Genomic DNA, 27,262 nt, shown 5'->3' with positions numbered 1-27,262 from the left:
AGTTTTGACCACCAAAGGCCGTTCATTGACTACACATATACACAACTACCAGCTAATCTAGGAACTTCTCACTAAACAACTATGAACTGATTTATTTGAATAGTAAACACTGCTTAATGAATACTCTTGTCCAACAGTGCTCTTGGCAACATTGCCAATTAGCTATTGATTAACAGAAAAAGGATCTTGCTGGCAAATAATAAATTTTTCACATTTATGATTTTGCCCTGATAGCTTCTCACTACACTGGCCAGCCACCTACCCTTAAGGTTGGGTCAGGATACAGTGTAGATTAGATCTGGAACTGGGATAAATATATCGTATCATAGTATCTTAGGCAGTGTTAAAAATGGGTTCAGGAGGATAGTTTTTCACCTGTAGGTCACTGGGTCAAACTACAGGGTTTTACTGTAACTTGGGCCATAGCCTTTAACTGGAGGCACAGTGAAAACATGCTTCTACTGTAAGCAAATCAGTTGTTATCGCATTAATCCTGGAGCATCCTTTTTAATAGTGCAACAGCTTTTTTTTTTTGGCTGGCCAGCTCACCCAGCTGGTATACAGGTAAGTTGCACATGTATAGAACTATGCCTTTCTTCCTCCTCTTTTTGGGGGGCTAGACTCAGGGTTTATTAATTAAATTCAATCTCTGTTTTCAACCAAAAACAAAGCTTTTTATCTTGAAATTGCCTGTTTCATGGTCTTCCTTCCTTTTGGACCTCTGCTAGTGCTGTCATAATCTGACCATGATTGAGGATAATAGCAGTCAAAAGTCATTACCATTTACTGACCTTTCATTGGACTACATAAATGAGCTGCTGCTAGTGGTACACTAGTAACAGATGGATTTTAGGGGGGTGACACTCCAGATCACATTTGGCATCACTTTAGCAATCCCAGCAAAGGCTAAAGCCTGACTCCCAGTTGCTCAACCTTACCCCCAATAAATTAACCTTAATTGTAATCCATCATTAGTGGATTACCTCAGCCTCAGGATATTTTACCATAGTATTATTTTTGATTGAGGCTAATGAAGCTTTTAAACAATGTGAAAATAGATATTTACATGTACATATATAAAAAAAAATATGTACCTCCTTGTGTGAGATTAAACTATTAACAAATCACAATAGGTCAAAGTAAGCTATTGCCTACAAACGCGTATGCCTCTCAGAAGCCAATTAGTCTCTAAGGGGATTTTTAAACTTGCTCAAGGGGTGTGGGGCATTTTTTCACATGCTCTGAGAGCCACTCTAATTACAGCGCCCACAGCATCTTGTGCGTCAGTATCCTTGTGCTTCAAAATGGCAGCAAGGGTACTTTAACCAAATCCTGTCAAACTAGCTTTAGTTAAAGTGCCCCCACTGCCATTTTGAAGCTTGGGGACACTGATACATGAGATATGGAGGCTGGCTGGAGCATGCTAATTAGCACACTCCAGCATACACAATTAATCAAGTAAACTCTGACACACTGTAATAACAGTGCATCAGAGCAGCCTCCTGGCACATCTACAAGCACCCTAAAATGCCACCTTAACACAGATAACTACCTCTCTCTAAATTACATTGTGATGTCTTGGGTGTTTCAAATATTTTTTCTGAGCTTCATCCAAAAAGCCAACTTATCTTGTATATGAAAGACACTGGCAAAACCTCCTTCATGTTCTTTATTCTTTATGGTAAGAAAAGCAAGACTCTCAATGCTTAAAACACTACAGATTTTTGAAGAGGTTAAGAGGAGGTTAGCTCATGTTAAAAATGATCTAATTTAACTTAGTTTGCCCAGGTGAGGATCTTACACTAGTCACTAGGGCTGTGCAAAGCTTTGGGTGCTGATTCGATCTGGAGGAGATTCAGCCTGATTTGGTGGCCAGATCTCTGAATCTGAATTGAATCGGGAACAAATTAAAAGGTCTGATTCAGAGAACTTTGATGATTTGGGCAGCCCCTGGTGGTTGCAGCAGGGAGGTGTAGCTGACTCTGAGTTGGTAAGTACTAGGAGCGGGAGGGGGGGAGCTAGGGGAAGGGGGAGAGGGAACCATGGGAGGACCTCTGCCAGCTCTCATCCCCGCCCACTGCCCCAGCCCCCCACGGCTGCCCTGCCTGGCCCCAGCTCCTGGCCCTTTAAGAAAAAGCCTCAGGCTCACCGGGTGCTGCCGGGTGGGGGATGAACCCTACTGGCCCCCACGCTCCATGGGGGGCTCTGAAGAAGCCCCTGACTACCCCTTGCTCCTCCAGCCCCCCCCCCACAGCTGCCCTGCCCAACACAGCTCTGACCCTTTAAGAAAAAAAAAGTGAGAAAAGCCCTGGGACTCACTGCTCCTGCAGTGGCCTCAGGGCTTCAGGGGGCTTATGCAGAGCCCCCCACATGGCATGGGGCAGTGGGGGTGGCGAGGATTACCCCCCACCCAGCAGCACCCAGTGAGTCAGGGCTTTTTTTTCCCCAAGTGCCAGGAGCTGAGGCAGGCGGGGCAGCCATTGCCAGGCTGGGGGATGGGCCTGGCTGATTCGGAGATTCAGAGATCTCTGAATCAGATTTGGCCAAATTGATTTGAGACAATGATTCAAATCACTGAATTGAATCACTGTCCCCGGACTTGGCCGAATCCGAATCTGAATCCGAAGTGAATACTAACCGCTTTGCACAGGCTTACTAGTTAGGTGGATCTATGTGCGAACTGTACAGAAGTTCAGGGCAGTTATATTAGGCTAAAAATGTTCACCCAATCTAAGTTAAGTGTGCCTCAGAGGTATTCTAACTTAGCTGGGATCTGGCAAGACCAATCTAACTGAACGTCTGAACAATTTCCAGTGCAGCCCCAGGGCTCCCTGGCACCATACTATTTTTAGTTTCACCCCAGCCCCAGATGGACAATATTCCTCTCACCCATCAAACCATCCATCCTGCAAATCACTCCTAGTGCTGGTTTTATCAGTGTTTGCTGATTCCAGAAGCTGAAGAAGTAAGTCAGGGTGGGGGGAGAAGAAGGGCAGATGGGGGGCTAGGTTCAAAAGAGGGAATGTTTTTTCTGGGGTTAGGCAGGGTCAAGGGGCTAAAAATAGCCCCTGGTCCCAGGGGAGAGGGGGAGAGAGCCTCCCACCATTCCCCCAAGCCTTCCCATTCACCTTATGAGACCTCCTGATAACACCAAACCCTCCTGAACCCCACCAACCATCCCGTGGACCCTGACTGCCCCCCAAATTCCCCCACAAACTCCATCTGCCCTGCATCCCCCCCGCAGATCCCACCTGCACTCCAGTCCCCCCCACAGATCCGCAGAACTGCTTGCCTCCAACCCCCCCGAACCCCTGATAGCCCCCACCATCTCGACTTACCTTACATTGGGTAGCTATTTTTAACTTGATCTAATTTCCCCCTAACCTCCCCAAATATCCCTAAATAATCCAATGCTTTCCATAAAATAGAAGAAAAATAACAGCTTCAAAGTAAATGTGAGTTAATTATTGCAGTGCTGATATTCAGGGGAAAGTTAATTTAATACTTGCAAGGCATTAAATCTGATGATGTGAAAGGATCCTATACATCAGGGTGGTTGAAAACAAGAGGCTGACAAAGAAACATTGAAGAACTTATTGGTGATAGAAAGAATAGGTATGGAGTATATGGAATAGGGAAGGGAAATGAGAGGAAGGAAGTTATTGGCTGAGAAAGAAAGATTGAAGCAGTATATGTGTGTGTGTGTGTAGTGTGCAGGAGGACAATATATGTGCGAGGGAGGCAGAACCCACGCTTTTGATGGACTCATTCTTGTTCCACACCATTTAACAATGAAATAAAGATTTTGTTTTATCTTTTCTTTCATGGTCCTCTGTCTTACACCCTATTTTTGGCCACGTATCAAAGATGAAGTGACTGCTACAGTCTATTAAGTCCCTAATTAAGTCTTTTAGTCTCCCCTCTTCGGTCTCTTCACCCACCTTTTCCAAGAACACTTTTTGCAATTAGTCTTCACTAATCTCATTAGTCCCAGCTATACCTACTCTTGAACCAGGTCATTTTTATTATATTTTATCTGTGCATGTGTGGATCCTTGTTTTCTATTTATGATTAAGTCTTTAGAGTGTAAGTTTTGGAGATCAAAGAAGTTGGTCTTTGGATTAGGGTTTTTGTTTGTTTCTGTTTTTATTTTTTAAAGAAAACCATATTTTCAAATAACTATATAAACCTAAAAAGTCTGCTGGAATCCTTTGGAATGAAGTGTTATATATAGGTAATGATGTTTTTAGTATTTGCATTTCAGTTTCATACAGTTAATTATAACTAAAATGCTTTTCTCAAAGACATGGCATATATAACACAGGAGAGTCCATCTCATCTTGTCCAGACCAGAGCAGTGTACAAAGCACATAATCAACTGATAAGGGCAAGATAACAGAAGAATATTACACAATAGGAGACAAGAACAGACATCTCCATCTAAAAGCTAGTCTGCAAATGTAAAGTGGTCAGTCAAGTTACAGGAAAAGTTCTGCCTATTCGTATTTTAAATAATATGTTGCTGCCACATATTATTTTATGCAGCTCATAAAGCTGCTAAAGAGACCTCAGCCAGCACTAAAAAGATTGTTAGTTTGCCTGTAGTAAAAGCCAACCAGTGAACTTGCCAGTGCCTGACAAGTGGGTAACAGTGAGCTCAAAATAGGCAAAGGAGTAAAACTTAGCTGGAAAATTTCAGCACTTGATCCACAATGAAGGAAAAGAAGGTTCAGGCAACGGGATCTTAGAGTAACAAAAGAAGTAGGAGAATATTTAAAATGCCATAGGAGACTTCTTTTTCAATGCCTTTCCTTTGGTGTTTCCAGAAGGGCAATCATATTAGCCACCGCAAACTACAAAAACAATATTGGAACAAGGCTAAACTCCACTGATGATAATCAGAATGGAAACCATTGAAAAGGTTATGTACGTAAGTTACAGAGGGAATTCAGCTTTGGTTGCAGCATACACAAAGCCCTGTTCCATTCTGCTAATCAGGAGAAACAGGAAGAAAAAATAAATTTAATTACATGTGCATTTGCAGTCCTCTGCATGCTCTAGAATGATTTTTTTCTAACTTCCCAATTGTGAAGCTATCCAACATACTCTGGGGATCTAATTATACTAAGAAGCTAGCCTTCCTGGTGGGCTCTAATAAGCACAGTTCATTCCAGAATTTTTACCAGTGTCAGTCAAAGGCCTGCAACTGTGTAGGGCTGATGCTGGGAGCATGTAATGCATAGTTTAGCAATATGATTGTACTTAACACTTACATCATTACTAGGGCGCTGCTGGAATTGTAACAGCAGCTACAGTATCTGAAGTAATAGTTTCATTAATGACAATCTGTAGGGGTCAGAGAGATAATGAAGGGGCTAAAGGGCTAGTGATCTTACCTACCACAAACACTATTTATTATGTAGCTTATTCATGTAGGAACTCTATGGTGGGGTTTGTATTAACCATCTGTTGATTGTATTACCATGACTGGTAGAAGGAGGTTTTCTTTAAGTTTAGTATACCTATACAGATCTCAAAAACCTGTATGGACTCTCAACTCTCAATACTTTGAGGGGATGCTCCTGATCAAAGAAACATCTGCCACAGGTCCCAGTCAGTCTCCATGGTGACCCTGCCCATCTGCTCCATCTGGCACTCCTGGTGATGGGTGTGGATTGGGTTTGCAAGGGAGTGGGGCTGCCACTGTCAGCAGCCGCTGAAAGGAGCCACTGCAAGGGCTGCCAGGAAAAGGAGCCCCATTGCCACAGCAGAGCCTTGGCTGCCCCCTACTCCTGGGCTGGATGAGGCTGAGAGACTTTTGTCTGCAAGCCAGACAAAATGCCATCATGGGCCAGATCCAGCCTGTAGACTATATTTTGCCCACTCCTGGACTAATCAGTCCAGTTACAGGTCTTGACACTTATTCATTAACAAGAATGGGGTGGAAGTATAGGAATCCACCAATACTCTTGCACTGATATTGATTACTAAAGTGATTAATTATTAGATGGTTATAAACCAAACCGCTGGGTCTAAATGCCCCTAAATATTTAGGTTGGTTGTTTGCAAACACTATAGTTCAGTGTCATTTCTAGTCACAACAAGCCAAATGACTAAATGCAGATGAAGTGAGCTTTGCTGTGGACAAGCAAAACCCAAGCTAGTTTCTCATCAGATATACATTTTAGACAACTTCTGATGAACCAACAGCTGAAACTAGCTGTTATTGAGCTAGTGCACTCACATCAGATTGGAGAGTTGACAGCTGATGATGAAAGAGCTTCATCTAGTTGCTGTATGAAGTAAAGAGGCTGGTGCAAAGATCACCTAGGAATAGATTAGTAGTCTTCTGAAGTCAATTATAGAAAACACAAGACAGGCTGGATCCTTATGGCTTCTTACAAGCATCTTTGGCCAAAAAAACCCTAAAGTCTAAATTTTCCAGTCACTTACGATTATGCAGTTCTGCTGAAGTCAGTGTGATGCCACCAGTAGAGAGGAGAAATTATCTCTGACTCCTTTCAGTTATTTCTACTGTTGCTGCAGTGTTAAGCTGTTGAGTGATGTATTGAATAAAAAGTGCTTCAGTGCAAAGGACAGGAAAAGAGATTGGGTGGGTTGCTTCCTGGTGGATAGGTATTTTAAATCAATCACTTTATAAATCAAGGATTAGATGATGCTCTGAACCTAGTAAGGGGTAAGGCACATCCTTGTTTACATTTAAAATAAATCAATGTGTTTAGTAGCTTGGGGATTCAGTTTCTGGGAGGAAAGGAGGGGAAAGAGATCCATGTTTCAGGCCTGTGATTTAAAATATGCTATCCAGAATTGCAACTCCTGGAACCTGAAAGCAGCCTCAACAACAGAGCAGACATATTTCAAGGTAGCATCCATTAACTTGAATTAAACTCTCATATGACTCAGAGGCTTGGAAAGCTTTTTACTTTTAGTTTTCACCAAGCAGGTTTTTTCTTCCCTTTCTTTTCTTTTTTTTTAACACTTTTTTATGAAATCTAGCTGAAGCCAACTAAGTGGAAATAAAATTGTTTGTAATGAACAGAAGCAAACTTTCACTATTCAAGTGCCTCCTTAGTGCTGAATAAAAGTCAACGCTAGATCTCTTTAACAGGTGGACTTTTGTGTCCTGACATCAGAAATTTGTAATTTTACCTCTGAAGAATCAAATTCTCTGTTGTACCTTGAAAAACCTGATTCTAGGATTCTGTATTTTTCTTGTGAGAGTTGATGCTGAGACAAAGGATATGGCATAATTCCACTCCTAGAACTGCAGAATAGATCCTGACTGAAGACTATGTTCTGTCTATACTGAGAATTTTCCTGTTGTAGTGAACTAACATGTCTTTAATGTCTGAAATGTATGTATCTGAAAATAAAGTATTTTCCATAAAGTATGGGTCTGTTTTCCCTGCATTTCTTCTATATTTTAGGAAGCAGTGAGTAGAAAAAGGTCAAACAATGGGGAAATAGATTGCACTGAAATATTTTGACAAAGAACCAAAATACTTTGTTTCATTTCTGAAATGCCACTGTGGTGTTTAATGGGAACTGTAGTTTGAATATATCACGATCCCCACAATTCAGGTTTCTATGGTTCTGATTTTCCACCCTAGGGATCACGAGAGCAAATTCACAGTAAACATGGGGCATAAAGCATATAAAAAACTGGTTAGACTATATTTCCCACAGTGTGCCACTGTTTCTCCTACTGTGAGGGAAATATGTGCACTCTCACAATTGTATAATGAGTCTGACTATCAGTCTGAACCCCTACAAGTGAATGAGGGCAGGAGGAATGCTAACTTACGAAGCATGCCTCTTGTGAAGCACTTCTATGAAATTTATCTTGGGAATACCATATTTACTCAAATCTAAGATGAGTGTTTTTTTCCCCCTAATCAACATGGTGGATTTAAATATAAAGCTGGGGAAGGGGGTGAGAGAGCTACACCAGCTCTGAGTCAACTGTGGATCAGGGCCAGATTCAGACCAACAGCAGCTTCAGGCCCCCTGCCTCTACTTGCCCTGTACAGCTTCTGCCCCCCATTACCTTTTCCTTCCCCCTCCCCATTTACTATTAGGTGCAACTCAGCTCAAAATTGGGCTGGGTTCTCTCCCAGACACAAAGCACATGGAAACTCTCCTGCCTGACCAGTCAGCAGCACTGACACTGTTGCATGGCCCAGCAAGAGCTAAGCTTCCACATGTTGTGCTCTGGGAAGGAACAGAGCCTGAGCACAGTATTGTGGGAAAGAAGAGGAAGTGATTTCAGGAAACAGAGGGTAAATGGGCACAGACTGTGGGGACCTAGGGGTGGGTGATGCTGGTGTTTAGGGAAGGCATAAAGGTTGAAGAAGGAAGAATTGGGAGGGCATAGGGCTCACTCACTATTTTCCTTGCTGTAGCAGTGGGAGTGGAGATTAATTTAAGATAACCCTTGGATAAATAGATTACCTTGGAAATTTATAAGAAATTTATAAATTTACCACATGCAGATTCTAATTATTGGGGGGTCATTTTAAATTCAGGGTCTTTTATTAGACCAGCTGAGTAGTTGGAAAAAAGTTCTTTGCAAGCTTTCAGGTACAAGCACCCTTCTTCAGGAATAGGGAGGCTGCTGTTCTGAGATCTCCAAGGAATGAAAGAAGCTAAAAGTGTGACCAGATGTCAGTGAGAATGTAAATAGGTGGAAATTAAGAAAACAATGGGGAGAGAAGGGAAGGGCAGGGGTGGGGGGGGGGGGTGATGTGGGAGAAATAAAGCCAAAGATAAGTAAGGGAGACTCTACTGTAGTTCAGTTCTCCAAGGTAGAAAAGAGGCAGTCTGTGAAAAAAGTAAACAGCTTGATATTAGATTTCATAGATTTCATAGAAGTTAGGGCTGGAAGGGACCCTGAAGATCATCAAGTCCAGCCCTGGGGCAGGAAGTCGGCTACGGTCAAAGGATCCCAGCAAGATAAGCATCCAAGCATTTCTTGAAAGAGCCTGCACCACTTCTGGAGGGAGTGTGTTCAAGGTCTTAGGGGCTCAGACAGTAAAGAAATGTTTTCTTATGTCCAGCCTGAAGCGGTTTGGAGGAGTTTATGACCATTGGTCCTTGTTTTACCTTGGGGCACTCTGGTGAACAGATGTTCTCCCAGATCTTGATGTACACCCCTTATGTACTTATAGGCAGCCATCAGGTCCCCCCTGAGCCTGCACTTTTCCAGGCTGAAGAGTGCTGTGGCTCTCAGCCTGTCTTCATAAGGCCTATTTTCTTGCCCTCTGAACATGTGTGTGGCTCTCTTCTGGGCTTTCTTAAGCTTCTTGACATCCTTCTTGAATTGAGGAGCCCAAAATTGGATGCAGTACTCTAGTTGTGGCCTCACCAAGGACAAGGAGGTGAGGAAGCGTGGCAGGGTGGGGGTGGGGGGAGTGTAAATGGAAAGGTCAGGCATGCACCTGGTGAATCAGATGTCAGGCAGGTTGTAATGTGTCATAAATCCAATATCTATATTGAGTCCATGATTTTTTGTATTCAGGAGATTTATGAAGGAAAGTTTGTAGGCTTGTCTACAGAAGGTGTTTTATAAGTTCCTTTGAGGATTGGAACTGAGAGATAGGAGTTGGAGTGATTGTCTTGTTAGAAGTGTGCCCCCACAGGTAATTAGATATTTTTGTCTTTGATGGATTTTTGGTGTGTGTTCATTCTGGTACACAGTTGTTATTTGGTTTCTCCTACATATTTTTCATCAGGGCATTTAGTGGACTGGATGAGAGCCTAATGCTCCAGCCAGTTTTCTATGCACCTTAAAGTCTATTCATCCAGCCCATGCTTCCTTAGCTTGCCTTCAAAAATGTTGTGGGAGTCTGTATCAAAAGCCTTGCTAAATCAAGGTATACCACATCAACTGGTCTTCCTGCATCTACAGAGCCAGTCATCTCATCATAGAAGGCAATCAGGTTGGTCAGGCATGACTTGTCCTTGGTGAATCTATACCTACTGTTCCTAATCACCTTCTTCTCTTCAAAGTGCTTAGAAATGGATTTCTTGCGGATCTGCTGCATGATTTTTCCAGGGACTGGGGTAAGGCTGACTGATTTGTAGTTCCCTGGATACTTTTTTTTCCCTTTCATAAATATAGATGCTATATTTGCCATTTTCCTATCAGCCAGGACCTCTCCTAATCATCATAAGTTTTCAAAGATGACCAGTGGCTTTGCAATCACAAAGGTGTAGCCAAGCTGGTGAGACCTGCTAGAGGTGATACGGCTACACAGTATGGAGTGCCACATGGGATTTAGCCAAAAGTTAAGAACTGAATTGCAACACCATCTTTAAAGGTCCAGCCTAACTTCTGAACCAGATTCCATAAAATTCTATTTCTATAACCATGGAAACATAAATTGCCTTTCTACCTTAGTCTCTGCATTTTATACTGCCTTGTCCTACACTGCAGCCTAACTGGTAGTGTCTATAGCATGGGCAACTGGTGCCTCCTGAGTCGGAGGGGGGGGGCACTTGACCCCCAGAAGCCATTCAGCAACTGGTGGGGTCCCCCTGTGGCCAATCATGCTGACCGGGGGGGGGTGTCCCCCTGCAGCTGATCATGTTGACTGCGGGAGGTGGGGTCCTGCAGCCGATCATGTTGACCTGGAAGTACCAGTGGCATGCCCAGAACTGCCAGGGGAATGCCCAGAAGTGCCAGCAGTGCTTCTCTTGGGGCCCCTACTCCCTGGCCAGTATTGCCAGGGGGGGCACCAGCGCTCCTGCCTGCCGCCCCTGCCCATTGCCTAAGTGGGGAATGCTGGCTGTGAGGGGTGCACCGGTGCTCTCAGGGGCTGCACATGCACCCCCTAAACACCGCCATTGGTCCACAGCAGTTTATCTCTATCAAAATATAAGTACTTTTGGTCATGTTTTCTGCATTAGCAATCCTTAAAAAACAGCCCTTGGCAGGATGTGCTTTCCTATAGTGTAGTGGAATTGCACTTGAAATGATTTGTGTGTGTGAATTTACACAGAGGGCACTGGACAAGACTGCGCGTTCCAGCAGCTATAAAGACTGCAGTGAAATAGAAATTGAAATCCAGCAACCACACAAAGAAACTCTGCTATCGAATCAAAGTAGGAAGCTTTTCATTGTTGCTTAGTTACCAGCAGCTAAGAGCCTGATTCTGCAAATGACACTAAACATTAGAACTGTTGGACCTATGACAAGTTCCAGGGGAGTAAACATGAGCATCTTAGGGATATCCATTGCTAGATTAGAATGTATGAGTGATTCTAATTTGTAAGCAGAAACAATCCAAATTACAGTAAAAAATTGTGATAGATGATTGATTCTTCTTTCATCAGTTTTCATTTTTGCTAAGGCCACCAACCTCTCTCAAAAAAAAAAAGGAACTTTGAATGGAACCCTGTTATCTTTGAGATATTTTTAATGACTAATACACTCATACTTGGTATTATTATAGGCCAGTGCAGGAAGATCTGGGTCTAAATTTTGTGTTATTCCTAGCAGGTGACTTGACTGAAGTCAGTAGAATTATTTTGGCTTTACATTGGTATAACTGAGAGTAGAATTGAGCCAAATTAGTCTAAGTAAATATCTAGATAATTAAAACAGCATCAGAGAGAAATCTCTGATAAACTAGCAATTAGCAGCAGATTTTCAATCTGGCAACAGATGTTAAAATACTGAAAATAGAAATAAGAATGAATACTATGGTGTCATTCATAACTCTTATCTTCCAGAGGTATCAAGGAATTCCTCTTTTGCAGTAAAGGAAGAATTAAGATAATTAAAATAGTGGTCCTGTTTGATGGAGGAAAGATTTTACTTTTTATAGAATTAAATTTAAGCATTAACTTTGCTACACACACTTTTGCGTTTTGCAGCCAATAGATAACCCCCACTCTGCCCCCTCCCCCCCCCCTCCCCCCCCCGCTACCTATGTATATGTGCAAAGAAGACTGGTGAAGATGAAATTGGATATCTGGAATAGTTTCATTAGGTTGTATTTTTCGCAGACATGAAAAAGAAATTAGCAGAGGACCCACAGTAAAAAAAATAATTCCAGAAATTCACATGAAATCTGGCTACTTTTGCATGCCTTATGAACATTTCATGCTGCTGGCAACATGACTCTGTCATATGATGCCACTCTCTGAAATGGCTGCATAATTTTGTCCCTTCTGAAATTATTCAAAATCTACAGAGGAAGAATTAAAGCTGGGAGGAATAATATTACTTTCCACAACTCTTTTGTACATGTGCTAATTCTCTTTTACATGGGAATTGGCAGAACAAAGTGATTTTTGTATTCCAACACATAGGGTAGGTACAGACATTCAAATAGACCAAGGTGGAATTAATCTAAGTTACATGGTTTTCTGTAAGTGGCATAGTTTAGATTGCTGAGTAACAGAACACACATTTGTCCTTTGGTGATTGGGGGTGTAAATCTTAGACCAGGGTCTGTCATTTTTAAACTAGTCTACATGTCCTGAACTTCTGTTCTGCTAACGATTACAGACCGGCTTCCTATGACTTGTACGGGTAAAATTGCATCTGGCCATAGTTACCATGCATTCCTCCTTTGTGCAGATTTAGGCCAAATTCAAAGCCTGTTTGTCTAAATGGGAATCTTTCTATTAAATTATATGAGCTTAATATGAGATCCTTACACAAGTGGAGTTGGGGTGGTAACTTTGTGGTAAGATCTAACCAGATCCTTTGCATCTCTTAGGCCCCTATTGAACCTCTTCAGCAGCTCAAATAGAGTTTATACTGGAGCGACCTAATTTCAACCTGGGGCATACTCGTAGAGAAGAGGAAACACTAAGGATGACAGGGACTGTCTTGGGAGTTGCTATCTACTGGTGAAGGAATCCTGTGACTGGTCTAGCTTGCTGGGTGGTACTGACAGCACCCTACAGGTTAGGGTTAGAGGGATGGTCATGCAAAGTCACCAGTGACACTCTCTTAGGTGTCCTGAGTGTTGCTGTAGTGTCAGTAGGGATTATGCTCAAGGTTGTTTCCAGGTTTTTCCTCTGTCATCTCCTACAAACCATTTTTGCATGACTATTGTATTTCTACTTTACTCCATACTGTGCAAAACCAAATAAGAAGACTATCTTTATATATCAGACAAAATCAAATTTATTTTAAAATATATTGTATCTTATTATATTTATCACACTAGATTTAAAAAACCCACTCCAGAACCAGAATAGGCCGGGGGGAGGGGGGGGAGGGGGGGAGGAAGATTTACAAGTGTTCAACCAAAAAATCTCTAAAACTATAGAAAGTCCAGGCACAGAATATTTTTCAAAAAGTAAAATGATAAAGACATTTTGGATCATATTAACCACTAATTGACATGGCATATTAAAGCTACAAGAGGGTTATAATCCAGAGTATGTTTGATCCATGATTTATCAGAGTGGGAATTGATAGGTACTGAGTCATTAAGAGTAGCTTTTTCCAGTCATAAAGAAGTGCATAAGCAATGTACCAGATCAAAGACACAGTGCTAGTACTCACAGAATAGAAAAGAACTGGCTGCCTGGCTTGCTTTGGAAAAGATAACATACAGTACTAGCACTTGTTCAGACATAATAAAATAAAGGACGTGTTTGGAGACAATGTCAAGGGTTTTTCCTAGGTACAAAATAAAAGCCCTGACCCGAGTATAATATTCCCACTGCACCATGTTCTATTTAATGAAATGCCACAAAAAGTATCTCTTATAATTTAACTAATTGCATATTTGTAAAGCTTTAGTGTTTCACTTGCAGGGCATGTGGTTACAGGCAGAATTACCTAGATCTGTGCCTGCTATTCAAATGGAGGTGTAAACATAATTGTACTTTTGTTTTATGGGTTAGATTTGGTCACCATTTTAAAGCTTTCATTCTCATTATTCCTCTGGTGAGAAGAAAAATAAAGAAATATCATTAAAAAAATAAAACAGAATAAACAGACTCAACTAGTCTCATTATACTGAGAAGAACTCAACTGTATTGATATTTGTTTGATACTAGCTGTTAGTCACACCAAATATGTTTTTTATGTCTATTCAGAATTTCAAATCGTGGTGCTTAGTGTTAGATTGGTATGGGTGGGATTTATGAAAGTGTTTGCTGAGACTTAGGCTAAAAAACAGACAAAATGCACTTTGTCTTGCAGCAAATCCCAAATTTTACACCCCATCATCCCATATTAAGTACCTGTAAATTATTCAAATTAACTCCTTGCCTCAGAACAGTTGTGGCTAATTTTACTTAATTGCCATTTAAGCCTAATGTGTAAATGGCTGTTCCATGTCTGTTGTGATACAAGTCATATTCAGGCCTAATCACAGATGCATTGAATTGGTGAAATTCACTTCCCACTGAAGTCAATTTCTAGAACTGTTTGAATAACTCAACTTAAATCTATATTTAGGTAACCTTAGGCCTCTTCTGAGAACGCAAGATAACAGGCTTCCCAAACAAGCCCTGTTTTGGCAGCCCCAAAGCAACAGGAAGGGGTCAATGCAGACAGTCCTTTTGCAGCATAGTAAGGACTGTAACAGCAACCTTACAAATTACCAACCTGAGCAAATTAAAGGAACTGGCCCAGAGCAGAACTGATTTGTGAAAAAATGACCTCTACCTTATGTACCTGACGGTGCGAGAAGTCAGTTGGATTGAATAGATATAAATGGCCTGACTTTCAGAAGTGCTGAGGACCTAGAAATTCCAGTCAACTAAATAAGAATTGCAAGAGCTCAGCCTCTTTGAGAACGGGATCTCTCATATTCAGGTGCTTATATCCGTACTTAGGAGTTGGACTTTACATGTGAAAATTTGGACCAGAGGTACTGTATTATTGCTATTATTATTTTTCAATTTTCTTAATGTGCTCAGTGTTCAAAGACATAAAATTAAGTTCCCCCTCCTGCCCTGATAATCATAAAATCTAATTACACAATGCATCTAAATTCCTGGTTCTGTTCCAGAAACCTTTTGAGATTTCCTCAACACTAACTACAGGCTCCATTACAATGATCAAAACTTTTACTTCTCCCTGAGGTGCTTGAAATAGGATTGAACAAGTTCATAAATAGTCTAGGTTTAGTCCTTAGTGAAGAAGAGCTCATATTATTAAGAACCCCACAATTCTCTGAACAGAAGGTTTGGCACTAGAGATCAAGAAGACTAAGATATCCATTTTCCATCCAAGCCATGGATGTAGAACACTGGTGAGAGAGTGAGAGATGGCTTGTACTACAGTTATCCTTATACTTTCCTAAACATGGGACTGTGAGGCTATTAATTTATCACCCTTCCCTAGGCTGTCACATGCATATAGAGAAGGACAAGGGACAGTTTAAATTGGGTCCATTTTGCATTGTAGTGGGTGCTTTCAGAAGAGCGCTTTGCAATTTGAGGTGTAAACACTGACTGAAAGCTATTTCTATTGTATTATTTTACTAGTATGTTTACACTGATGGAGCTTCTGTAAGAAAGTCATGACAGCTGACAGAATGTAGTGCTTGCTTTTCTAATCTTTTCATTTATTTTCCCTTTGGAACTCACCATCCTTTGCAGGTTGAGTGACCCCAGGAAAGAAAATATTCCATTTCTTCTTATTCTTTACTATCAGAAAATACATACCTTCTTCTTCTGCTACATCTTTATCTCAGAGATCAACTTTGACTCAGCAGCATTTATAACTCGGGCATCTTCCCTACTGCATCTATTATTTTCAGTTTTTCTTTGTGTAAAGGTTTCTGTAAAAGGACAAGAAAGTCATCTAAAAAGTTAAACTTGGTGAATGATTCTTTCCCACCCACCCCCACAAGTTTTAAACACTTACCATACTTTGCAATTTCCAGTTCAGGGAATCAACTACAGAGAAGAGAAGTAATGACAGGCTGTATCCTTTTTGGGTACTACTGAAGTGATTGAAAACCATTCAGCATACCCTACATTGAAACCTAGTATCATACACGTTCAGACAAGCCACGTATTCTTATAAGCAACTGGAGAAACCCCAGTAACCAGGATGGCTGTGGTACAGGGATGTCCCATAAGTGGTATGTTCACTATTCAACAAAATTTTAACTCCAGCAAGTTCTAAGAATCCATGAAGCATCCCTGATTTACTCCATCAAAAGTTATGGGAATAAAAAAAAAAGCTACATAATTTATAAACACTTATATTTATGATGGTTATTTTTATAGGACCATGGATGCACAGGTATTTTTGCCACAAAAAAAATTATTTCCCCTTGTTTTATACTGGCCTCAAGCAATGAAGAATGCAAACCAAGAAAAGTGAACAGATAATAGACATAGGAAGACTTCAGCTATTTTTATTGACTGGCTTTCTGCCTGAGTGAACGATATCCTTGCAAATACCCTACAGATAATGGTATAGGGCCAGAGCAGAGGACTTGAAGACAGTATTCCAAGGTTATCTAAGCTGTGAAACAAAATCTTGCTTTGTAACTTTGGGCAAAGGAATTAACATCCCTGAATCCCATTATACTTTTGTACAAAATCAGCAGAACAGTCTGTAACCTTACTGGATGCTGTTGGAGGGTAACAAGAGCTAGTTTCAATCTCTAGATAGGTCTACTAACAAACCAAACTAATACCACCTGAGCCCACACCTGAAAAACTTGGAAAACTAAATTGTGGTATTTTGGCACTAATAAGTATTGGGACATCTGTGCTGTCCCTATATATATAGCAAAAAGGGGTTTGCTTTTATTTATTCAGCAACTTAAGTGTTAGGGAGAATTTTATATGAAAAAGCTGAATTAACATATTAAACGGTTGACTCAGTGCTGATTCTGGTATACTGGGGGAAATATATATTTGACGTTGTTGTAAAAAGGAGTGAAAGGATAAACTAGAAACTGGCCAAGGAAAAAAAAATATTATTGAGAAATATTTCAGGCATAAATATTTTTGGGAGAAGACTATCACTTCAATCTTCCTACTGATTATTTTAAACTATGTTCACAGATTCCTAGTGGAAGCTACAAAAGGTCACTCTGTATAAATGCAGAGAAGGAAAAATAAATCAGTTTTATATTGAAAACCCTTGCCACTGGTAGCATGTACAAGGTTGTCCAAGTCCTGTCATGTGTAGAAACCTTCAGAAACGTACATTTCAGCAGTAGACTTCAGTTTATACACTGATGACCTTCCAAGATGCAAATGCTGACATTCTAAGAAATGTAGGTACAAGGATACAAACACCTCATATCTGTATGGCTCTGCTACAAAACAATGTTATGAAAACTGTATGTAAGATGCACCAGGACAAAGACACAGGAAAGGCAAAGATCTGAACAGAGAGCATCTTGTGATGTATTAAAAGAGTCATGTAAACATGTGAGTGTTCAAATATCCCTTTTTTGACTTGCAGCTATAATACCCAGGCATGCATTGGGCTCTGAGACTTATTTCTAGGGACACTACTGGAGGAGCCCTTCCTTAGTATATCTTAATGAAAAAATTGCTAAACATTGGAAGTAAACAATATAGGATCTGTTCATTGGTGAATAACATTATCACAAACCCAGGATAACAAAAAACCCAACAGCTATAATGTTTATTTGTACATGAACAAACTACAAAGGGGTAGTTTAAGAAGTTTAATTTTAGGGTAAGGCTGCTGTCCAGACTTTTAAGATCTGGTTACCAGAGGAACTATATTACTCAGCAATAAGGGAGTGAATTTAACCTCTTACTCTAGGTTTATATATGAAAATGTTTTTGTGGCTGGATGGGTGAGGTTGTGATACATAACTTAGTTTAAGGAAAAAGTGTGTGGTTTGTTCATGTTTTTTAACTGTTGACAGGAAACAATTAAGCAGGAAATTAGCTGTAAAATCACTAAATAACATTAATTATTTTAAAGAAGAACACAAACTTTATTTAGAAAAAGAAAAAATTTGGATAAGAACTTTATAAAGCTTCTAACAGAATAAAAAGTTACAAGACTAATAAAAAAAGTCTTGTAAGACTTGTAAGAGTAAGTTAAACTCTATCCTGGAAAGGAACAGTAATATTTAGGGCAACATCTTTAAACTGAAGTACCTATAGTTGGACATCTAAATCTGTCTGCAAGCACCTAAATAAGAGATCTAAATTGTAGAAGGGCTGAACACGTATTTTGGAAAATCAGGACATAAATGTGTAAAAATAGGTACTAAAAATGATCACTTTCACAAAATTAAGATAAACTTTAAGCACCTGGTTCTGAAAATACTGTTTAATTTTCCTTTATGTGTTCAGGAAAAAAAAATAGTTCAATTGCAGCAAAGGAAATTACTATAGAATGGCAATAACTGTGGAGCTTACTGAGCAGAGTGAAAACCTGAAAGATAATGTGGCTGGTATACGGGTTTAACAAATGTGTCCTGACTATGAGCCACGAAAATCAATGATAGCAGGAACAAGCTGTAGATGAATTAGGGCTGAGTAGCAGTGTATTACAGACTGAACAACTGGGATCTGTAAGAGATGACAATGAGTGTTGAATACCAGGAAAGCATGTCATCTACTCCTGCAACAATCTTTCCCTAGACCTATCAAAGAAACCAAAGATAATAATTAGAAGAGAAGTTTAGAAACTCCAGGAAAGAGCAAGGCACAAGGGATGAGGCCATTTTGAGTTCAAAAGCTCATGGGAGACCTAGGAGAGTACTTGAGATGTAATTGAGGCTGGTAGGGAAACTCCTGTCAAAAGGTTAAGCAGCACAGAAAGGAGCTAGGGAAATATCAAGGGACATACAAAGGCAAAAGCATGGCAAAGAGGGATAGAATTAAAAAAAAATGTCATACATTTAGTATAAACCTTTTTTCAGTTAAGGAAAATATGTATGTTAGATTGACGAGGAGACAGATGGATTTAGGGTAAAATTAGGAACAAGCTAGGTAATTAATAAAAGCTCGTGTATGTCTATTAATTAAACCATTTTATTTACATAAGGTTTTCATCCAACAAACCTGTTTTTAAGAAAAGAGTTCAGAGTACAGTACTAGCTATAACATTCTTGAAGCTGGCAAAAATAAAGGTTGTGGATCAAGTTCAGAGGTATGTCTAAAGAGAGTCCAATTCTTCTTTCTCCCTCACTGTGCTATTCCAAGCCTGAAGCTCACAGGAAAATTAAACTCCCTCTAGAATCTCTTAGGCTCACTCATTTACATATCAGACTCCATTCTAGAATCAAACCTGCTTAACCACATGTAACATGCACCCCACTCTTATATAATATTATTAAATTTGTTCCACTGATTCTGTGTATAAGAAAAATTGAGATGGCAACAATCATGGCCAAGGAGCAGAAGACAGGAGTAGAAAAGAAGGGAAAATACAAAAGGAAGCTACAAGCACATGAATAGTATGTAAATACATAATTGAAACAAAGACATAAAATAAGGATTATCCATTTTTCTAACTAAGACCATTTTAGAATGCAGTTCTGCCTTTATTAATCATACTGGGTTTATCTACATGTGCACTTTACTGAATAATTAACTCCACAGTAAAAGCATCACCAGCTACATGTGCATATTAGGGCATAGTAAACTAATTGACTCAGCTGTAAGATAGTTACAGTATTGTCAGACACAGTATTACCTTACAGAAGAGTCATTAAGTGCAATCAAACACATGTGTAGATGGTGACTGCTGGGTGCAAATTGCAACTGGTCATCCCACCCAGGCAGGGGCCAGACCCCTGCTTCCTGCCAGCCCCCCTGCCACCCAAAGCCAGCAGCCAGAGCCCAGGGCTGAGCCCCCATGCTCCTGCCATCTCAGGGCTGCTCTGCCCCAGCTCAAATTGCTGCCATCCTGAGTGTAGAAGTAGATGCTGAGCTCAAGAGCAATTGAGTGTGGCTCAAATGGCTCTGGAGTTTATTGCTGCACACGAATAGCATGTTTAGATGCCCCTACTGGCCATGTCCAGATGAGCACGAATGTGTGGTATATGATAACTTAGACCTATCTGTGGCACCACACACCACACATACAGGTGTTCCCCATGCTGCTATCTTGCAGTTTCAAAAAGAGCAGGCAGTGCATGTGATGGTAGCGTATGCCACCCAAAACCAGAGCCTGGCTGGCTGGAGCCACACTCTGGCTACTGGCCAGGCTCTCTGCCATGGCTGTAGCCCTGGGAGGCCCCCAGAACCCCAGGTAAGGCTGCCGGGGCCAGCATAGTTGCTAGCCTCAGCCTCTCCTACCTTATCTGGGCTACCAGCCACTCACTAGAGCACATATGACATGGGCATTCCCCAGGGACAAGTAGCAATGGCACAAGGTCTGCTGTTACTGCTTGCCCCCAAGGAAACAAACATCTGCACTCATCTGGATGTGCCCACTGACTAGTAATCTACTTCACAGAGGTTCAATAAATTTAAATTAGGAAACGTATATAAGCCCCTCAATAGTCACCTGAATTTGATATCTTCCATTTGAAAAAGATCCAATAAAGGAAAATCAGGAATAGTCCAGCAATATAGGGTAATCCTCTCTTAATTGCGTGATCCATACACCCAGTTGCATTTACACTATCTTTGCTGGAGGGGACAGGCTTAAACCTGGTGATAAAAATTTTATATGGATATAGAAAAACAGTCATATAGCACTTTAGTGGTATGCTAACTTTGCTTCTCTAAGTCAAGACATTTTAACTTCCCTTTTCCTCACAACTCTTGGAGAGGGCCCTTCATACTAGATTCAGTTGTAGCTTTGCTCCACATAAACCTGTTGTGCTCCTACTGTGATTACCATAACATTTTGACCTTGGAAATGTCACATTATGAATCCAAGATATTGAGATGATATATCCCACACACTAAGAGGACAGAAGGAAGGAGCATAGCAAGAGGAGCAAAGATGACTCACACAAACATAAATTTAAGATTCACAGATTCACAAAAGTTTAGGGCTGGAAGGGACCTCATGAGAACTTTGGGTCCAGCCCCCCTGCTCCAGGCAGGAAAGACTGCTGGGGTCAAATAACCCTGCAAGGTGTGTGTCCAGTCTTGTTTAACATTGTTGTTCTAATGTCCCCTATTTTGGATTTGCACCACAACATAGTCTTGTAATTATCCTGGTATTTATTCTTCATTATATATAAAACTGTATTTAAAAACATTTATCAGACAGACAAACTTTAGATTAAAGTTGGGACATGTACGGGCATATATATTTATCTGAAAGAATGAAAGAACCTAATCTAATAATTTCCACTTAAAGGTATGTTCCTTGACAGCTACAGACATCAAATGACCTACTTTATGTTAAAATATTGAAATATTGGGCAGAAGATAAGGTAAGGAGTAAAGGGAAACATAAGATTTTGATTTCTAAAATGTCAGAGAACAGTGATTGATTCAGTACCCAGTGAAGTCAATGGTAGTCATTTTGATGTTTCTATAGATTTTGTACCACAGCCAGAGCAACAGACCCAGATATTGTGCACAAAAAGTAAGATGTGTTTCTTAAATGTCATAATAGCTTTCTTTATTACATCTGTATAACACAATCGAAACACAAGGTTTTGACCTTTTGCTGTTATATGTTGATTTAAGAAAACTGAAGAACTCAATGGTTTGATCTGGTGAAAATCCTTATATAATACAGGCCTTTCACAACTTTCTTTTGGAACTTTGTTTAAAACTTATTCTTAAGGCACATTAACATTGGATGCATTGGTATTTTTTTTTACTGCCCCATTTTTAATATTACATTGTTTGAAGTAATAACACAAAACATAATTAAATCAATGTAATATTAGAAATATTATAGGATACCTGCTAGATTTACTGAATTCATAGAACTAAAATATAGGATGCTTTTTGCCCTCAAAGTCTTGTTACCTACACAGCTTTTTGTCCTGGTTTTTTTTTTTTTTAATAAATTGGACTTCTCAACAGTGACAAGAAACATTTGTATCAAGTGCAAACTGTTCAATGGAAAGAATGTCAAATTAAAAGCACAAACTACGCAGCTCAGTTTCTTAAGTAATCTTGTACAAAGAAACATGCAACTCAGGTGCAACGTAGACAAAATCTCAAACAAAGAAGGCTTGTTTTTATGAACATTTTTGTATACTGTAGTTCAAATCATAGAATGCTCTGACTTGATCACCAGATGTCTTCTCATGTAGCTAAGTTTCATAGCCTTTTTTAAAGTTAAGTACCATTGTCCCAGAGCTAGAAGTTCTGTACAATATAAGCTTCTGTTAGCTCTTTATAAACATTTGCCAAATCCTTTTAACAATAATGTCATACAAAGAATGCTGCAGTGTACCTTTCAGGCCCTTTTAAGTCATTTTTCACAAGCCTTTCATAAGCAAGTCATTTTAGGAATCCAAAAGACATTATTGTGAGCTATAGCAAGCCAAAGGAAGTTAAGCAAAATGTTAGCTATTATGTTTCAAAGCACCTGCCAATAATCCACACCAAAACCAGAAAAAAAATCTTTTTCACATTTGTTTAGCACAAAACCCTTACTACAGCTCAGTGCAAAACAGGATTTAATTCATAGTCAGTAAAAATAATGCCAAAACAACCAGAACTTAAAAATGTTACAGGAGAGCCCCATTGCTGTTACTGTTTCTTTTATAAAACTATAATGAAATCATTAAGTGACCCTCAGAATATTTGATAAGAAGCAGAGTCCTTTGAACTTAGTTTTGTGTGGCTTGTGAGGACCTCAACTCCAGCTCACTTCAGAATCTAGCATAAAGCTATATATCTCTTGGGACCATCACATAATTAGTTTTATTAAGTGTTGGTGGGTACTGACTGTCAATTAAAAACCTGAGAAAAAAGATCATTTACTAAATTCCAATTTCCAGAAATGCATCCATCAAAGTATATGGTGCATGTAAGAGGGATGATAGAGCTCCCTAGCCTCAATCAGAGCTCACCTGCCATGACTTGAGATGGGAAAAAAAGAATTATTTTCTAAGTGAGGCATACAATCTTTGGCCACCCAGTTAGATGTTAACTGAATATTTTGTTTATTGTGCAATGTCCACAGATGAAAACAAATGGAGCTGGAAAACCCCTACCTAGACACGGTTTCTTCACTGGTCTTTTAAGATGCTGGCATTACCTCACTCTTATTAATGCTTTTAGTCCCTTTTCTATTTCTTCTTCTAGGTTACCTGGGCTCATTTTCCTCTGAGCCCTTAGGTAAGTTAAGCACCTCTGAGCTGCTTCTCATTAGCTGACCATGGGTTCATGGTTCCCAGGTCTTATGTGGTCCTGCCTTGATCTGGAGATCCTCCATCTATTGTCCTCTGTGTTCTCTTCCTCTCTTCTGGTACCCCAAGGGCAAAACTCTTTCTATGGGTGTCTGCTTTTAACATGGTTGGCAGTCACACTTGCTTTAATCTTCTTCACTTCCTCCCAGTGTGCTATCACTTGTCAGCTGGGTCAAATTGGCTATCAACCTTGCCCTTTCTCTAATCCCTTCCCTCCTTCAGTAACTGAGTCCTTTTGCCCTCTCTGTGACCCCCACTCAGTCACCAAGTAACAGGGTTCTCTTCTTTGCCCTGTTACAGTGCATTGCATTCTTTATCTTTATTTATTGGGCTTCTCTATAATAGCCACCATTATCATCTCTGAGACTTTCTCAAATAATTTTCCTTGAACTTTATTTAGAAAGGACCAGAGAAAACTGGTGATGTTAGGAAGGGTTGAGAATTATTATTCATCTGGCTGGACATACAAAATTAACAAGTGTTGGGGCAGAATGATCTTTCACTGGTCCATGTCCTTAGATTTTCATAGCTGGAGGCTAGAATACATGTTCCATTCCATTTTGTTAGTGGAGGATGGCAAAGTAGATAATAAAATAGGTCTACCATTGCTTTTCATGATGGTCTGGGATAGGAATCAGAACTGGGAAAGGGGCCTCCTGCTTTAACTACCTGATAACAATGCAGTAGTTTACCAAAGAGGATATTGGCATATCTAGCTGCCTGGAGATCTTTTTCTAAGGGTGAGAAAAGTGAAACGAGCAAAGTGAGCATATGACTAGTTCTTCTGCCTCATCCGCTGTTCTCAGCTCATGATATCAGAAGGGGATATGTTGATCTCTGTGACTACAGAGTGAGGGAGGTAAGGAAAAAAAAAGTTTTCTAAAAATACCCAGCATTCACTGAAATTACTCTCCTTTAGTCCAGAATCAGCCAAAAGTTTTCAACTTCATCCATAACTGAGGACCTCTATGCTTTATTTTAACCTTATTGACACTTCCCCCAACACATCATTAGAGTATAGTTAAGAATTACTAAAGTAGTATTAATATGAACATTTAACATTGCCTAAATATTATCTGAGTATCTCAAAAACAATGATTCAGCAAATACTTCTGCAACATTAATGTACACACTACTATCATTTTTGTCATTCAGTTAAAATAAATAAATGATCGTTTGGGTGCTGCTAATCCTAAACTTATCTGAATTCTCTCAACTGGTTAGAAACTGGACACTGAAACTGCAGGCCTATCCAGAGATGCTTTTGTAAGTAAATGACATACGTATCTATATAATTATGTGTATAATTTAAATAAAAATGATTAAAAATATATATTTTATTCTCTCTCTCTCTCTCTCTCTCTATATATATATAAATCTTGATAAGACAGGTGAAGAAAAAGATCATTTGTAGGAATACTGGTGAGTTAAATTGACCCAACTCTAACCCTGGATGAAGCACGTTTAAAGTTGGAGTGTTTTTACTTGTATAGCAAACAGCCTTATGCACATATAGCAAACAGTCTTATGTTCCATAAAATCCTCTATGGAATAGAGGATGGGAGGGGGGAAGGGGGTTTGCAGCACCATCTCCACCTCCCATTTTGAAACTGTTTCATGTGTATGCTTGTCCATGCTCTAAATGAAGGCCAAGATCAGCATGTATTTTAGGCTATCCCAGGTGGCTTATGAACCACCCACATGACATGGTCATGAAAACAAAGACAAAAATCATGTTAAGATTCATCAGTTAAAGTATTTCTAGCAGTGACAGGGAAATAATGTCACTGTACAAGACACTGGATAAAACCACGTCTGTGTACAATTATGCTCACCCATATATGAGAAAAATTAAATTCACACTGAAACAAGTACAGAACAAAGCCATCAATATGACCAATGGATTGGAGATCCTGGGTTATGAAAGGAAATTACAAGACCTTGGCTTGTTTAGTTTAACCAAGTGAGGGCTGAAAGTCCTATTATTACTAACTATAAATATATCAAGTGTGTAAAGAAAAGAGAAGAACAAGATTTAGGAAAGTTAAAGAACAATGTTTGCACAAGAGCAAGTGGCTTTTAATAAGTTTAAGTTACAGTTAAGTTATAGAAAAAGGTCTATAACCATTAGGGAAGCAGCATTCTCGACTAGCCTCCCAACAGTAGTGGAAAATCTAACTAGTTGCACAATAGAAGTTCATCTATTCATGAAAAAGATTGCAAGGCATGCTAGGTTTTATATTAGCCAAGGGAGTTCCCAGATATGATGACCATGGACATTTCTTATATTCTCATGGGAAAATGGGAGAATTGCAGATGTCCTACTATAGAAAACTTCTGAACCTGTTGCTCTGTGGCCAACAGCATCTGTGCATCCCAGCCAAAATGTGTGGCACCAAGAATGGTGAATGAATAGAAGGGATGGGGGGATAAGAATCAATTTGCTTTATTTATGGGTGGCTAAGCAAACATAAGAAGCACTCATATCTCAAATGGGGATGTGGAAGTCTCAGCATTCAAGGACAAGAAGGCTTAAGCCATTATACATTGTTCCAGGGAAAATATCATGGATTGGAAAGCAGCTGAACCTTCCATGTCCCACTAAAAGAGGGTGACATGATTAAAGTGAGGAAAGTCACTCAGGTGTATACAGATAGTGGGTAATTTAACACCAGCACATTATTTTGGCAGACATTCTTTCCTGAAGTTTAATGCCTTACATTAAATATGCCAAACAAAAAATAACACCCTGTCTTGTTGATCTCTCATTATATGCTAAGATAATTTCACAGATCATATTTTTAAAATTCATTACCCCTTAGAAGCAATATTTCAAGGTGTTCCAATAAAATACACAGGCTTACTTAGACTTCTCATGCTTAGCTTGTGGTCTCAGTTTATGATACTGAAAACACATGTTTATGTCAATGTAGCCTCATGAATTTTACACAAAGCTGATGTTACTGTCTTCCTTATTTACCTTTTTTTCCTATTGCATGCTCTATTTGTGTATGTAGTCCTCTTTCTAAATTTCATTCTATTCCAAGACAATTACTATCTAGTCTTCCTTCAAGTTTGCCAAGGCAGGACTGTCTAATTGTTTTGTAGTTACATATATATCTTTTCACCTCCATATTCTATGCTTCTTGTCTAACTTATACAACATTTTATCTGATTTATCTGATATCAGCTTCATGGAGGAAAGCGTTTTTAACTTCTTTCTCTTCCTTACTGTAAAAAATCTGAGGAGAAATCTGCAAGTTAATTGGAAGCTGCACAGGAAAATATTTAAATTGTAATATTTTTACTCAGATTGTGAGACTTTTCAAAGCTTTAATATTTTCTACTAACCTAAAGCTAAGGCTATAACCAGAACGATCAGGGGTTTTCTAGAATGATATATCTGTGCGTTAACTCACTAGAGAACCTAGTGGATGAGCTCTACACTATCTGGCTTCACAAGTGAAATAGTGTGAACACAGACTTTCTCAGTGCATTTGTCTTCCAGAGTTGTAGATAACAAATAAGATCTTTTGAAATATCTTGAGAAGGAGAATTCTCATCATATTTCTGGGTAATATGGGATCAAGGCATGACATTTTCAGAGCCAACATCACAACAGAAGTTGAAGGAAGCTGACTTTCCTCAAAAGAAAATTAAAAGCCATAATCTTAAACAAGGAGTACTAACTTGAAAAAAAAACACAAATAAAAACAAATGAAAGAAAGACTAATAATCATAAGAAGAAAATTAAAAGATACTTGTAGAATTACATTGTGGCTAAAGGAGGTTAGGAAGCACCTTAAAATGAAATGAAAAGCTGAATAATTTGGCTGTTTTGTTTTTTTTTAAAAGGGTAGTATATGTCTGTATTCATTCAAAGTGGAATTAATTTCACACATTAGATATTTAGCACAATGTTCCTCTTCTCAGTTGTATTCTTGGATATTTTCCTTTTTAAATCTGGCATCCAG

At 39.5% G+C, this 27,262-nt stretch overlaps 1 long non-coding RNA gene across 1 annotated transcript in view; it reads right to left on the bottom strand.

The window, feature by feature from the left end:
• LOC109286320 (uncharacterized) overlaps positions 1-27,262 on the bottom strand; it is a 95,781-nt gene that overhangs the window by 336 nt on the left and 68,183 nt on the right. Inside the window, exon 2 of the long non-coding RNA XR_002094323.2 lies at positions 15,664-15,779. This is a non-coding gene — a long non-coding RNA (uncharacterized LOC109286320). The remainder of the gene's footprint in view (positions 1-15,663; positions 15,780-27,262) is intronic.

This window comes from Alligator mississippiensis, chromosome 5, assembly GCF_030867095.1.
Source record: "Alligator mississippiensis isolate rAllMis1 chromosome 5, rAllMis1, whole genome shotgun sequence".
Classification (NCBI taxonomy): Eukaryota; Metazoa; Chordata; order Crocodylia; family Alligatoridae; genus Alligator; species Alligator mississippiensis.
This window is presented reverse-complemented; position numbering and strand designations above follow the sequence as displayed.